The 17,108-nt window shown below is 36.9% G+C and overlaps 1 protein-coding gene across 1 annotated transcript in view; it reads left to right on the forward strand.

The window, feature by feature from the left end:
- Positions 1-17,108, forward strand: part of DDX10 (DEAD-box helicase 10) — a 214,111-nt gene that overhangs the window by 158,591 nt on the left and 38,412 nt on the right. The gene's annotated exons all lie outside the window — the stretch shown is intronic.

Below are 17,108 nucleotides of genomic sequence, written 5' to 3' on the forward strand. Positions count from 1 at the left end.
ATTTTTTTTTATTTCTTACCCCTCTGAAAGTCATTAAAAGCATAATAAGTCTTGCTCCAAATTTCACTCTGAACAGACTGCTGATTATCAATGTTAATCTGAAACGCAAAGAATGAAAAAATGAATGCTTCAACGTATTTGTATACAAGTAAACTTAAGAATCTCAATTTTGTACTTTTCTGATCTCTGATAATTTGGTAAAAGAAAAATTGTCTCTTACCAAGAAAAGTTTGATATATATTCTATTTTTAAAAAATAATGCTTTCTGTAAAATGTGTTAATTTTTTTAAAAGGTTATAATTGAAATTTCGAAAGTTGAGATTTTTAGCTTCATTATAGAGAATTATGGTAAAATGCAGATAGTAATTAAGAGAAGGCTAAAATTTAGAAACTTCTCTGTTATCATTTTCCTGTTTTTCATTGCCTAGAAACCTGGGAGTCATTTTTAGCTTCTTTTACTCATCATATGCAATTAAACATCAAGTTCTTGTGATTCTATTTTTAAAATCTCTCTCAAACTAGTATGTTACTCTTCCTTGAAACCTATGTTCATATAATCAACTGTGTATTGGAAATCTCCACTTGGATTTTTAGTAAGAATCTCAGACTTAACATAGCCAAATTCAAACTTCAATTTTTTGTCTCCCGAGTTTGTTCTTCCCATGATCCTCCTTATCCAGGAAGTGACAGTTCCGTCCTTCCAGTTGCTCAGGTGAAACCTTGGAGATGCCTTGACTTCTCATTCTTATACTCCCATCGCAATTTATCAGTAAATCCTTTTGACTTAACTACATTCCTATCAACATTTATTTTTAAGTTTGGTGCAACCATTATGGAAAACAGTATGGCAATTCCTCGTGGTTGATTTCCATTATTACTTAGAGTGACCATATAAAATATCATACAAACAGGACACCTTAGAGAGTGTAGATGGGTGGAATGGATAATTACACTCAGACAGCTGGTCCTGGGCAAACCTAAGACTGTCTTTGACCAGGCTACATGGTCTCCCTCGTTATAACTCAAAGATACCTTTGCCCTAACCTATGGGAAGGGAGTCTTAACACTATTGGAGGCTTGGGGACTCTGGAGACGTAAGCTCCTGCTGGTGGAAAATATGAGTTGTAATGTAATGCCACATTTTGTTTCATCTGTCCCCTTTCCTTTCCAGCATACTCTGCTTGTCACCATAGCGGTGAGGAGGAGAAATCTTTTCCCTCCACTGTTGTAGAATTCAGAATAAATTTCAGCTTTCCTTCCCATATCCATCCACTTGCCTATATCCCAGCGCCATCTTCTTCCTTACCAGTTCCAACAATTAAAAAAAAACAACTGAGCTTTGATGGTAGATTAACGTCTCCTCCTTGCTTATGTATAATGGAGTTTGCGTGAAGTACTAAGAAATTTTCTGAGTTAACAAATGATTGCAGTAATAATAGTGAACTACTAAAAGACCATCCATTGCAGCATTCTAATCCTATGAGTTAATTATTTTGCAGCTGTCCTGATTCTTAGTTTTTGCGCAGTGTGTTCCTGAAAGCTGATCTTGTCAAATGTCACTGTGACTACCAAACACTGGTATAATGTTATATCAAGATAAGTCACAAATACATAAAAGAGACTGATGACTAATTGCAATCAAAGTCATAACTGATTTTCCACTAAGTGGTTATTTGCACTGAACATTCTTTAGGATCATTGTGTTCTACTTGAGTGGCTATAAAACAAGCAGTTTCTTCACCATGTTCAGCTCTCTCAGAGAAAAGCAAATTGGAATAAGCATAAGACACTTAGAAAACATTCCTCATCTCCTTAAAATGAGCACTTACATAAGTTAGCGTAGGGGGTAGAGAGATGGAGGTATAGCCTATAAAAAGTAAATTTGAATTGCACAAAACCAGGGATACTTTGAGATCATATTCTCCCTAGGTTTGGACAGCTTTGGTTTATAAAACAGCCTTGTTTTGACAGCAAAAATATAAGTCCATTTTGGTTCAGTTGTGCCAGCTTCCCAACTGACTTCTATTATTTTTGGCACTATTACTGTTCTGTTTCTTTTAGAAGAACTTCTAAATTAATTGTGGTACTCACGGGTGTCTGGTGGGGGTGTGTGTGTGTGTGTGTTTGAATTTGTGGAAATACTTAACAGTATTTCCCTGCAGCAGTGTTTTCTGGTGCAAATACAAGTGTGGTGTTTATCAAAATTTGCAGATGCTGATTTATTTTATCAGCTCTACCACTCACTCATTTCTCTTTCTTTCTCATCCTCCTTCCCATTCAGTCTCTCACTGTCTGTCCCTTCTTTCCCCTTACTGTAAAGGCTTCTGAAAACTAGGAATTGGCCTCTTAAGTATGAGCTGTATTGTGATTTGAGACCAGGAGCCAATGCTCAGAAGGAGATCTGGAAAGAGTTCTGTGAGTAAACGTTTTGCAGAGTAAACAGCATGAGCATAATTCCTAGTTAAATCATCCTCAGTATTTATGCACTTCTTTAGCAGTTTCATGTGTCGGTGGAGGGTTACCATGAGGTTTTTGCCCTGTCATCTTGTGTTAGCATAATTATTTTGGTGTTGAAGTTTGGACTAAGTGGCCGTTTTTGTTGTTGTTAGATAATTGAGTCATGGTATATTGTTCTTCTAAGTAGGTAGACAAGGGTGTCTTAACTGTCAGAAGGTCAAATTTGAGGAAAACTTGATATTCTGTCCCTGAGTAGCATGGTGTTTATCAGGGATGAGTGTGTTGTTTCAGTCCCCATGAGAAGAGACTTGCAGTTCCTTTTCCGTTCTTCCTTTTCACTCTTAGCTTTAGATCTCCAGACTTGGACTGCCTGGTATTTCAGAGAGACATGTTTCTTACCTTCCTGACTGACTGACTATCCTCTTTATTTAGGAGTGAACCAACATAGGACTTTTTTTCCCCTCCTAATCTATGATTTCCTTTGTCTTATAACAATGTCCTGGGTGTTTCAACCAAGGAAACTATAATTTACTTGAGAACACCTCCTTTTCAGGGCAAATTCTTTAATGGTCTGGATCTGCTTCTCTTTTTCCCTTATAAAGAATCTTGAATTCTTTTCATAAAACCTCTTTCCAAAGAGGTTAAATAATTGGCCAAGAAGGAGAACTCAGACTTAATACCCTATGACATCTATCCAGTCTGTGTATTTTGACCCAGAACATCACTTAATTATTTTGTCCATGTTACAAAGCTGCCCATAAAAAAGTTTAAATGTCGGTATAGTTTTACCAAAACAGATTATGCACCAGTCCCAAGTAACTTACTTTATTAATTTTTTATTCCTCTGGATCTTGAACTAAATTGGGTCAAACACTACCTGAGCTGTGTTTCATTCAGATAGCTCCAAAGGGTCTATTTCTGTTAGGTGGTTAGCTGCCCACAATAGGAGTAGGTGTGCTTGCCTGACCTCCTAAAGAAGGGCATGTTCTGTTTAACCTGCAAGATTGTTAAGAGTCAGGAGGGGTATTGATTTAGGTGAGAGTACTGTGTTTTTGCAGCAGTAGAAAAAAAATTCTGATGTTTTACAGCCACAGGAAGTGCAGCAAATTGGTGATTAATCCAAGATTCCTGTCTTTTGACAAAGACATTTAAAAAGATATTATATGCAATGAGGAATTACTGTGTCCTTCACTTTCAGACACCATTCTCATTGACGCTAGGGACTCTTGCCCATCATGAGAGTTTGAATGAGACAACTTCTGAGACTCATCAAGATGCTCAAAAGCTCATAATTGGGTTGATTCTACTTGGAGAGGAATCAGAGGAGGCAGACAACATGTTCTTTAGCAGAGAGCTGTCTGTAAGAGTGATGGTGGATTTAAGAATAGGTACTTCAAGATTTTTGGAGGTGCTTAAAGATGGATTCTTTTGTTTAGTAGCTCAAACATTTTTAACACCCTTACTTGGTATAGCTTGGCAGTTAATTTCAGCTGGATTTTTTTTTAAATCGCCAATGTAGAAGTGATGGGGCCTAAATTAATAAAGTATCATGCAGTCTTTAAGCTCAGTTCCTTTATTGAAGGCAGTAGTAGGACAGAGCAGTAAAGAGGGCTGGCCCTGGGATCAGAATGTCTGGGTTTGAATTCTTTGGCAACTTACAGAAACCCTTAGAGCAGTTTCCCCATTTCTGAAATGAAGTTAATAATAGCACCTATTTTGTAGCACTATTTGGGGGATAAGTGAGGTAATGCTGTAAAGTTACCATAGTAAAGGGGTGTGTGTGTGTCTGTGTCTGTGTCTGTATCTGTGTGTCTGTATTGTGTTTGTTTGTTTGTTTCGAACCAGGAAGAAATTTAGGGCAAACAGTTTTGCCTATTTCAAGGAATAACTCGAAATGAAGAAAGGACATAAAGTTTCTCAAAGGACCTCATTACTATGTACAACATTTTAATTTTTATTAAAAGGAAGAGAGACTGTTGGATCTTGGTAAATGTATACTCGTTGTCTGTTGCCACACGCATTTTTGTTGTTGTTGGGAGGGGACAGGTAATTAGGTTTTATTTTTAGAGGAGGCACTGGGGATTGAAACCAAGACCTCATGCATGGTAAGCATGTGCTCGACCACTTGAGCTATACCCTCCTCCCCTTAGCGCATGCATTTTTAAAATTCGACTTCTCGTATCTTAGGCCTTTGTCTCCCCTGAGAGCTTAATCAGTCACTGTTTGAAAGTGCAGATCCTGGTGGAAACCAGAGGACCTGATGGGTCAGGAGCTTTTTAAAAAAATTGCAGATACTTCTAATCCCAAATTGAGAACTCCCTATGACCCTTTTCCCTGTCATTATAGAACCATTTCAGGGTTGTAAACTCAGAAGGGTCTCTCAGCAAGAGATTTGTTGTTCCAGTTTTTAAGCTCATGTCAGAATGCCTTTTGAAGCTGCCGGTGTGTTAAGTACACAGATGTGCCTGTAACACTGTTGCCTTCACCAGGGGTAAATGACCACGTGACCAGAAGAGCAGTTAGAAAAAAAGTCTTTATCTCCACAGGGAATGTCCAGAGCTAGCATCCTGTCAGTTGTTACCATAACAACAATGGCTGAAGTCTTCACTGGCTTTCTGGTTCTTGGAATGCTGTCACATGGCATAGAAGCTTCTCACTACTAGCCTTCCCAATAAGGTGGTGGATGGGGATTACTGTGTATTAGTAGGAACCAGAGGACGGTGAGGTTGGAAAGGACAAATGATTGATTTCCTGGAGGCATCTATGAGTTTTCCTGTTTATTTTCGCATAGGTAACCCATAGCTTATTAGATTCAGGGAGCTGGACCCCATGCCTCAAGTCTTATATGCACTAGATCATATAGTGCTCCCAGTAAACTCGGGGTGTAAGTAACACTGTTCTCTTGGTGTTGCACTTGAGGAAAATTGAGCCTTGGCGAGGTTAAATATCAAGTTGAATCTTTAAAAATTACTGATATCTGATCATTTTTCATTGACAAAAACAGCAATTTCACATGGTTCAACCTAGTAATTTACTCAATGATACTGAATAGGCATGTTTGTAAATCTCTGTTCTGATTTATTTTATGTTGATTTTTGTCCTTTGACTCTTAAAAGACTCTCTTGTTTTTATTCAATTTTAGGTTCTTTGAGAGTACCTTCCTGTTTCCATTATGTCTGCCCTGGTAGTTTTGTTTTTTTCTTTCATCAGATGAGGAGCCTGAGGGTCAGAGGGGTTAAGTGATTTGTCTAAGGTACACAGGTTATGTGGCAGGTAAATCTCCCTACTCCCAACCTCTGCTCCCTCCATGCCACAGCAGTTGATAGAAGGGAGAGGGGACTTTGGAGCCATGAGAGATGAAAGATGGGTACAGAGGAACTGTGTTGTAGATATTTAACTTGGCTGAGAAAGTACTTAGGAAGGGAAGATAACACTGACTTTTGAGTCATTCAGACCTTGATTAAAGTCCATCTCATTATTTACTACCTTTGTGATCTCAAACAAGTTTCTTAAACTCGCCAAAAGTTTTTTTTCATTTGTCAAATGGGGCTGTTGATACATAAATCCTATAATTATTGAGAGAAGTAAGATGACATTTATGAACTACCTGTTAATGTTTGACACCTAAGAGTTTCTCCACAAATTAATTCCCTTTCATGCCACACTTTTCAGAAGAGAGAAAATGCATCCTTTTAATTTAATTATTTTTATTATCATGAAAAGTTACATCCGCCATTGTATGGATGTTAAAAATATGGCAGATTTCATCACAATATTTTTAGAGAGATTTTGGTTTAAGTTACACTACCGCCACCACTAGTTGTGTCCAAATAAAAGTCCCCTTTGTTACGAAGCAGATTCTTGGTTCAATAATGGCTAGTCTTACTGACCTCCAGAAACTTCTCTAGTTCTTAGGTTCTTTAGAGAGAGAGCCATAAGCCTAAAGAACAAAAGGCCAACCCTTGTCCTGTTGTCATCATAAACATAAGAATATTCTGGAACATTAAAATTTTTGATATATTTCCAAGATTGCGTTTTCCCAGTAAAACTCAAGAATTTCTAGCCCCCATTGTGAAAAGTGTAAGTGAATGATGTCTTGGTCCCTGTGACTGTTTTTATGTACTGCTGTATTTCACTTTTCAAAAGAATGTTCTAGGTTAAAACATGCAAACTTGAACATAAATAATCTGTATGGTTGTTTTATTTTCAGGGTTCTTTGAAAGTCATCAACACCATTTGTCTTTTGTTTTTTATGATCTAGACGTTCTAGGAAAAGTCTAGTAAGTTGTGTGTATCGATAGTTCTTTAAATTTATGTAATGCTTTTGGGTATAGACAGTGCAGGTGGAATTTCATTTTAGTGACCTGATGAGATTTCTGAAGTGTTATATCTAAATCTCAGTGACAGTCTAAAGCCTGTTGTTACAGCATGGTTGCTATAAAGAACTTCATTGAGTTTCTAAAATCTCTGTATAAAGCAAATTTGTGTCAGGTGTTTACTGTGTTACTAACTAAGGAGGTTGGCTATGCATGGTGGGTTTGGAGGAGGGGTGCAAGGTACCTTCTGAAGGCAAATTTACAGTTGATATGTAAAAGGCATACAGTTGATGATCTGGACTCAGGGGCTTGGGTAAACATAAACATTACTTAGAGGAATCCTATGGAAGATACATGTACAGCTCCCTGCCTTGGAGAGTTTTATGCTGATAATTGCATGATAGAAAAGTGCAGTTCCCATCTGATTTGCTGTTTGGTGTAGCTTTCCCAACTTGGCAGAGTTCATCTGATCATCTGAAGTGAAACACTCTAGCCCAAGGGAAATAAATCTCACATCCAGGAAGTTTGTTAAGGATGATGCTAGCCAATGTTTCTTTTACTTATCTTGCTTCTATTTTTGACTTGGGGATTTCTTCTTCCCTTTTTCCATCCCTCTGCTTCTCCTCCCTTCCTATCCTCTCATCCTTCCTTTCTTTCTGAAAAAGGAAGCTATTTAATGAAAGGCTTGTTTTTCTCTACTTATTATTTGAAAATAATTTCTAAGATAAAATAATAGTTTTGAGTGTTTTTGAACTTCCACATTATTCAGAATTAAGCACATTGAATTCGTATACAGGACAAGAAAAAATTTTTTTTTGTTAGAGACAGTGTAATAACTTTTCCATTTCCAAGTATGGAAAAATTAAAAAAAAAAGAGATGGATTGGGCAGAAATTCTTGTTTGTTTGTTTCTCTCTGGAAGGCAGATGCACAGAAACATCCTCTTATAAAGAATGAGTTATCTCAGTGAACTTTAGATTGCATGTCAAAGGTTTTGTATAAATTACCTTGTGAGTATAGATATATCACACTATTGCTACAGAAAGGTTTGTTTGTTTTTTTTTTACTATTTTCTCTCGGCCAGATACTATTTTACTGAAGAATGGTCTCTACATTTGTTCTCTCTTCTTGCCTTCTTCCCCTAGTGTGATATTTCAGTTTTTCTTTTGGAATAAAATTATGATTACTTGAAAATCATTCTCCCTTTTTTCCACAATAGCCCATTAAGTCTTATAACAAAACTTCCTCTAATGTCTCACTTTGTTTTAGTTTTTTCTGATGAAGGTTTTTATTTGGCACAGTATTACAAAGGGATTCTCTATCTTGAGGACTGGATAAATACTTGCCTTTCTTTGCCAGTTGGTTGCCAAATCCATGTTTTAATGCAAAGCACTTAGGGGTTGCTGACAAACACACTTGTTCATCCCAGGTCAAAACTTTACTAGGCCTGTGAACTTGGGCAAATTATTTAACTTATTTAAATCTCAGTTTACTGACTTACAAAGTGCAGAGAACCTCTAAATGGAACTGAAATACTTTTGCTTTTGTTACAGCTTCTATAGAGTTTCCATGTTCAGTACTATCTGGAATTAGGGGTAGAACAGTTATTTCCCATTAGAATTTTCTAAGTCTGCTAAATATCGAGTTTAATTAATTAGATGCATTCTTCCAATGATAAACAAATAGCTTCCTACTTATATGAACAACACTTAGCTTATACTCTAGCTTAGATTTCTCTTTAAATTCCTGTAAAGGAACCATATTCATGAATAATATAATCTTCCTGAAATAGTGACTTTGCATTGCTCCTGTTGAGGAAAGATCGTAGAATAAGAATTGTAACAAGCCTCAGAAGCACATGGTTATGTGACATTTGGCTTGGCTATTTTGATACAGAGACATCCTGAAGTTCAAAAAAGATAAGAAATCCATTACCTTCATCTGTTTTTATTATCGAGTTATGACAGTGAAATAGGTAACCCTGATCCTAATGTGACTGCTGTTGCCAACTCTGGGTAGGTGACAGGCAGGAGCGGATGAAGAATCATCACTGTATCTGCACATAATACTTGTTAATAAAATAATTGATTTTGCCTTCTAATGGCGTCATTCTGACATGATTTCATCAAATTAGCCTTGTCAGAATGTCCCTCATTTCAAGGTGACCATATCAAAATACGTTGTTGTTTCTTACACATATCAACACCAAGGTTTTACGGGTATAATAGCATACTTCTTCAACTTTAAGACATGTTGTTCAAAAACTATGTGCTAGTAATTGGAAGGCATTTACTAATTTGTGGATCTCTTAAGACTAGCTTTTTTATACTATTGTATATATATATTTACATGCAATATAATGTATATGTGCAGTCAAACTCTAATAATTCTACCTAATTATTAAAACAAAGGAAAAACTAGCTTTTATTTATTTATTTATTTAACTTGTTTTTAATTGAGTTATAGTCATTTTAGAATGTTTTGTCAAATTTCACTGTAGAGCACAATTTTTCAGTTATACATGAACATACATATATTCATTGTCACTTTTTTTCACTGTGAGCTACCACAAGTTCTTGTACACATTTCCCTGTGCTATACAGTATAATCTTGTTTATCTGTTCTACGTATGCCTGTCAGTATCTACAAATTTCGACCTCCCAGTCTGTCCCTTCCCATCCCCCTCCCCCTTAGCAACCACAAGTTTGTGTTCTATGTCTAAGAGTCTGTTTCTGTTTTGTATTTATGTTCTTTTGAAAAAACCTAGCTTTTAAAAACACTCTACTTGACAGAATACTTCCTTGGAATTAGTCAGCTCGGATGCCATAACAAAACACCACAGACTGGGTGGCTTAAACAACAGAGATGTCTTTTCTCCTGGTGCTGGAAGTTACAAGTCCAAGATCAAGGTGCTGTCAGGACTGGTTTCCGGTGAGGCCTCTCTTCCAGGCTCGTGGACAGCTGCCTTCTCACATGGCCTTTCCTCTGTGTTTGTGTGTGGGGAGAGAGGCCTCTGGATCATCTTCTTCGTGTAAGGACATGAGTCCTGTTAGATTAGAGCCCCACCTTTATGACCTAATTCAACCTTCATCACCTCATTAAAGGCCCTGTCTCCAAATACAGTCAGTCATATTGGGGGTCAGGGCTTCAGCATATGAATTGATGAGTGGGCACAGTTTAATCCACAAGAGCATTGCAGTGGATGTATGAACAGTAATTAGGCCTCATCTTGATCTTTAAGGGGTTCACGCTCAGTGTGGAAGCCCAATGTATAAATCAATCATAGGAGTGTTATCTAGTAAGTATGATGGGAGAGAGACACAAATGACAGTATCATTTTAGCTGAATAATAGTAGTTTTCCCCTCTCCTACTAGATGGGCTGGCTGTTAGGCTTCATGACTACTTTCTGTAGGAAGATTTTTTTTTTGTTTCATAGATCAGTTTGACATGGAAACCTTAGATGTGAATTAAAGTTGAATGAGCATAGTGTGATTATAATGACAAGCTTGATATTTGAAGTTAAACAGTCTGCGAAAATACACCTTATAAAAGGTCTAAAGATATAAAAACAAGGTTAAAGGAATTAAGAAGGTCTAGCACAGAGGAGAAAACTTTGAGAAGATTTTAAAACAGTCAGAAATATATAAAAATGTATTTTTCAAATGATTATGATAGACTCCGTTTTCTTTTAGTACAGGAAGGAAGTATGTGGACCTAAACTCTTGTCAGAAGGAATTAGGTGAGACATCTTGAAATGACTTACCTATAAGAACTGTGGAGTCTCCAGAAATGTCAAGGGAAGAGGGTCAGACACTGTCTTTCCTGGGAAAGGACTGAATTTAATGCCTTCTTAAGAGCGCTTTAAATTCTATGCATGTGTGGTATTTTAATTTATTACACTGTGGGTATTACAGAATCAGAATTGATATTCTGAATAAATCCTTCTGTGCTTGATAGAGAGGAGAATAGGCTGTTTTTGCTGGTTAGAGAGCAGAACTATAAATAATCAGCTCTTCGCTGCAACTTTTTGTTTCTGCTTGTTAGGTAGGATAGGTTTTCAATAGTTTAAATATTGTCTCTCTCTTACTATGAATTACAAACAGGTTAGAATCGCCAACAAACAAGGTTTTAAAACACCTGCTTGTTAGAGACAATGCTGTGAGCTACTTGCAGGCGTGGAGAACATGCATTAATTTTACTTGCACGGGATTAATTAGAACCATCCAGGAAGTGCTTCCTTCCTTAAGTATATTGGATGTTTCCTCTCTCATCTTCTTTCCCATTGCCATCCACTCCAGTTTGAGATTTCTGTTGCATCAAATTATATTCCTGCAGAAACTTTCTAAATGGCTCCAGATTCTTAGGATTATTTTCTGGAGGGTGTCGTACTTGTACAACATGATGCTGATGATGCCTTTTGGAATTGTGCAGCTCACAGCAGCCTTACCCGCTTCACCAGCCTCGCGTATTTCTGTGAAGTTCATCCTACCAAAATGCTGCTCGCACTGTATCAGTCTGTTGTTTAAAGAATCTTCATTTTTTTTCTCTTTTGCTCATTAGCTAAAGCTAAAGTTCCTGCTTAGAAATATGGCTACATCCCTCATGAATTATTTTCATTTCATTTGGTGGCCACTTCCTAATCTGAGGGCTACTTGTTTTTCTCAACATTTCAGACCCTGAACTTCACTTCCAAAGACTTATGCTGGTCTGTAAAGAACTTGCTTTATAAAATATCCTTGCTTGTTTTAAATATGGTGAGAAAGGGGGAAAGAAAGCAAGCTAAAATTTGTGTGCTGTATGGGCCAGGGGCTCCCTTTACACCGTCTCATTTATTCCTTTCTCCAAATGTGTGACGTCCTAGGTAACATTCTGATTTGACAGAAGACGAAATAGCTTCAGAGAGATTAAATTGTTTAATTGAAGTTTTACAACCCAGAGAACTGGCATTTGAACTTGGGTTTGCCTAAATTCAGAACTCTTTCTCTCTTTGATTATCATTTAGCCCTTACTGTATTAGTTTATATTTAGCAATATATCAGGTTGTATTTTCTCTAGTTTTATTTAGGTTATAACAAACTGTCATCTAGGGCAACCCCCCAAAAGGCTTCCTGCTTTCTCATAAAGCTGTGGAACATTTCTCTCCTCTCTCTGTCTTTGTCTGTCTCACAACAGACTTACCGTTTGAACAGAATTCAATTTTTCAAATCAGTAATATAAAGTAATTCTTTTGTAATAATTAGGGACATATCTCAGGTAAATAAAGTCTATATAGAGTTTTCACGTCTTGTTTTATCCTGTGGTAGAAAGAATATCCTTCCAGAGCAAGCCATTAGGCAGTTCGCTAACAAGTGGTCAAATTTGTCAGGTCTAAAACTCATTTATTTTTATTAACTCTGTTTCCTTCCTGGTAGAGGATTGAGCACTATGAGGATTGCTTAACCATGAAGTAATCATGAATTATAGGGGAGAAAAGAAAAGTAAGAGCATCCTTTTTCTCTAAACTAGGTTAAATACTCAGTCCAAATTACTTAAGGATTCTCTGAAGTCATTTTCTTGCTTTTCTGTATTATCCTACATGAAATAGTGTTTACTCAAAGTCTGCTTCATCCCATTTTTAAAAATCTGGGAGCAGGCAGAAGTGGTCCCAATTTTTGTGCTTATTTTAAAGATTCTTCTCGACCATTATGATCTCAGGATTTCACCTGGAACCGGGAATGGTGGTTAGAAAAGAGCAAGTCCCTGGTCCCTGAGAATCAGGCTGAACCAAGATGCTCAGCAGTCTGTTTGAAGACTTGTGTTTGATTCTACGTTATGAAGAAACACATTTTAAACCCTCATTATAACTCCACGGTGACATCCATAATATAAGCAGTTAATCCTCAGTTGTGTAGAAGATGAGGTAATTTGAAACATGCTCTTAAGCCGTTATGTAGTTAGAGTGTAAAGTCCATTGCTTTTCAGTGATGGATGGAAGGTCAGATTTTGAAGTTTCTTGTGTCTGTGTTAACTTTGATGTCTATTCCTCTTAGTACTTTAGGAAATGACAGAAAATGTGTTTTAGCTAATATTGTACAAAAATATTCTAATAAAAATGGATTCAGAACAGTAGACTGGAAGTAGGACATGATGCTGCTTGCCTGTTGTGGGCCTGTGACATGACCTGGAACAACTTACTTAAAATCTCTGGGTCTTTAACATTTCCTCATTTATTTTTTAAAATGTTGCTTTCACATCTAAGATTCTGTAATTCAGGACAGTAGTGGCTTTCTTTGCCTTCATTCCTCTTTGTTGCTCCTACCATTTAAAATAATGATTATCATTAAAATCCATTAATACTGGCTTTTAAAAATCAGGAGTAGATATGCTGTGGGCTTTTTCTCTTTGTTTTCTGACATGCTTTCTGTGTAAGGACACTTTGACACTTTGCAGTAGTTTCCATTAAAACTTGAGCTGTAGCCCAGCAGGTTGCTAATTATGTTTGGTTGGAATGCCAGAGTAAATTGGAGATACCTTTTTACCTGCATGACTCATAAGAGCAGTGATCTTTATCTTACCTCAAGTCTTTATTTTCTCTGTTACATTAGTAATTATGAGATTCACAAGAAAATTACTAGTCTCTTGTCTTCAGATCAGTCTATAATGGAATGAAATTCTGGATGTGATATAGGCTGTTTCCTTCTTTGCTTTCAGGGAATAGGTAGACTTGGAAGGTAACGTGATACAAAGCATTTTGCAGGTTTTTACGTCATTGAGGTTTGCTTTATTGTAAGTGGTGTTGTCTAGAAGAATGAGCACTGAAGAAGTAAATGTTATGGTAGAGATTAAGGTCTGGTAGAGATTAGGCCTTATAGTAGTGGTAATGCTGATATTCGACCAATCCCCACCCACATACCACCTGCTTCTAAAATGCATGATTTGGCTACTTCAGCACACTGCCTTCTGACTTAAACAGTCCATGTTTCTGGGAATTTCTGATACAGAAGTATCTATCTTAAACATTCAGAATCTCAAGATACTGCCCATATCAGTTGCTAGGTATTCCTATGTAAATTGTCTACAGCCCATGCTGTATAACTATGTACATTTGTGGCACTTCCTCCTATTTCTAAATAACTTTACAATGGTTTGTACTCACATTCACGGCACTCCATAAGATAAGTGGGCAACTGAGGTATTATAATACAGGTGAGAAAGGACATTTGGCTGGTGGTGTTCAGGTGGTGAATTGGTAGAACCAGATCTAGGACCCACTTCTTGGCCACCCCTCTTTTCAGTAGACCATATACTTATGATGATTACTTTTAAAGATTTGCAAATCTGAGATTGTCTCAGATTACTACTGAGAAAATAGTCATAATCCAAGGGGTTATTTTATATTATGTGATACTCCTTCGTGCATCTGTGACTTTCCGTCTGTTACCGTGGATAAATTGTCTCAGCTCTGATCCCAAGAGCCAGCCTCTGATCCCAAGAGCCAGCCTCTGCTGGGGCCCTGGGTCTCCTCCCATCTCTTCTACTTAAGAACTTTGCTGTTGAATTTTCCCATGTCTCTTCTGTAATGTTGATTTCTTCCTCTTTACCAGATCATTCTTATCAGCATGCAGACATATTATATCTGTCATCATCAGGGGAAAAAAGTCCTTTTCTAGATTTTACATTCTCCCTTCGCCACATTTTTGACACACTTATAGTTGGGGCACATTTTTGTCGATTTCCCTTGATAGTGAAACTCCACAGAATTTTTTATGCTTCTATTACCATTTCCTCATCCCTCATCTCTTCGGGCTACTTGCTCAGGGTGTAATACTTCCAGTTCACCAGAATGTTTCTTTTCATAATCATCATCAGCTTCCATCTTACCAAATCAAGTTGTCGGTTCCCAGTCTTCATTTTACTGGACCTCCCGACACTTGACCTAGTGGTTCGTTTTCTCCTTCTTAAAGCTTTTCTTTACTAGGGTCTAAGACAATCAAGTTCTGAAAATCTCCCTGGGAACCCCTCTTATACTAACTTTTTTTCTACTAGTGGCTTTCTCGTTGTTGGAATGCTTCTGGCTCAGTCCTTGGACCTCTTTTCTTCTCTAGTCTTCACTCATCCTCAGATGTTTTCATTCATTCTCAGCACATTAAATATTCCAATGTGATGAATCCTAAATGTATATCTTTAACCTTCACCTCTCTCCCAAGGTCCTGATCTATATATTTAACTGCATCCTTAATATTTTCACTTGAGTGGCTGTTAGGCATTTCAAATTTATGATGGCTAAGCATACTATTTTATTTTATTTTAATGCTCAACAAGGAAACTGATAAGCTTTTAAGGTCAACAAACTAAAGGGAATGAAGACAATTTAAATGGTCTCCATTCTTAGGCAAGCACAAGAGAATGTTATTTGATGGGTAAAATGTCAGTTCATCTCTATTTATGGTCAATTCCAAAGGTATTGTGTTCTCTCGCCCATGAAAGTAAAAGAGAAAGAGAGTGGTAGGTCAGTCATTTTTGAAACAGACCCAACAACAGAGAGAGTTTTGAAACCTAACATTCTGAAACTGACTGTACCTTGCTATAATTTAACCCATGCCACCCAACGCAGTTAGATGAAAGACTGGAAAGGCAAGACATTTAGAGTGGAAAACGCGAGCTCAACAAACTGTCCCTCTTTGTGCAGAATTTGCTTGCACCTCTCAGCTCTTCCCCACCATAGTTTATGACATCGTCGTTTACTGAGTCGATTTGGCAAAAACCATAGGAGTTCCGTGAACTCACCAAGCTCATTGCTACTTCAGGGCCTTTATACTTGATGGTCTCTCTTCTGATTTTTTTTTTCCTTTAAAAAAACTGTGGTACAGCAAATTTGTAGGCTCTGAGCAGATCACCTGTGAATTCTCTCGATGCAGAGAATAAAATCACATCTGAAACAACCTGAAAATCACCCTGGTTAGAAATATATTAATGTCCTTTCACTTCACCTTTCTAGCCACTAAATTACTCTTGGTTTTTATAACTTTTCCAATCAGAGGAAATGGATATTGCTTTGTTTGAGATAGTGTTTATAATGCTTATAATAAGCCTTATTTTCAAGATTAGATAACTCATGGATTTTAATAGCCCTGTCAGTCACTTCATAAACAAATCTTCTCAGCAGAAGGATGATGATTAGAATTAAAATAGAGATACCAAGCCCTTTATATTATAGGCCCTAAACTGTAAAAATCATGTTTGTATGGAATGTCAAATTAAATTCAAATAAGGGGTAACAATAATACTATCAAATTCTGATAACACATTGACAGACACCGTGCATGGTTTCAATTATCTTAAAATACTTACACATATTTAATGTATATGCCTCCATCCTCTTAGCCTTGTAGTTTTGTTGAACAAAAAAATCACTGAACTCCTTTCTTTACAAAAACCCAAGTGATGATATAAGTAAGATATACTGCCTTCTGGTTGCAAAGTTTACGTGCCATTTCACTTCCTATAAGCAAATATCATTGTCAATATGACCATGTCTGGACTATTTCTGTGTATGCTCTATATTATGTGACTGTGTATACTACAGATTCCTGAAAGACTATGCAGCTGTACCTTTGTTCTAGATTTAGGTTTATGCTGCAAAAATCCCTGTTTACTTCCTTAATTTTGTAAAGTTCACTTAAACCAATGCATTTTACCAGGGAAGTTGGACATGCTACACTGGTAATAGACTGGTAATAGAAATGGGATATAGATGATAATATATCTGACAAAATTTAACAACCCCTGCTACCCACCAAAAAAAAAAAATATTTTCGAAGCCTAACTAGTCGATTTTTTTGGTGTTCATCTCTGCAGTTGAAGTCTAGTTTTCTGTACCACGAGATATTATTAGTTAATGATCAGGACATAGAATTTGCAATTAGACTCAATTCCAATCCAGACCCTGCTGTTTATCAGCATTATGACCTCAGGCCAAGGTATTTAAGATTTCTAAGTCTTACTTGGCTTGTCTGTCAAATAAAAATAAAGCCCATCAAACAGAGTTGTTTGAGAATTGAGTCAACATAGTAAACATGTTTGTAAACTGTATATTGATTATACAGATGTCCGAATTCTTACAGATATTACCTTTCTTTAATAATTCAGTATTTTACAATATTTCTAGGTTATCTTCTTCAGCTCTTAGGATGATTACACAATCTGTGTCAAAATGACAGGAAATGGAGCTGAATCTGTAGTGACCAATAACACATACTGCTTCTTCTTCCTAAAAGTTCATTGTCCCCAATTTTTACTTAATTGAAGATTCCAGTCAGTTGAATAATGGAGGTTTTAATTTTTTTCTGACCTCAA

Source organism: Camelus dromedarius, chromosome 34 (genome assembly GCF_036321535.1).
Source record: "Camelus dromedarius isolate mCamDro1 chromosome 34, mCamDro1.pat, whole genome shotgun sequence".
In the NCBI taxonomy this organism is placed as follows: domain Eukaryota; kingdom Metazoa; phylum Chordata; class Mammalia; order Artiodactyla; family Camelidae; genus Camelus; species Camelus dromedarius.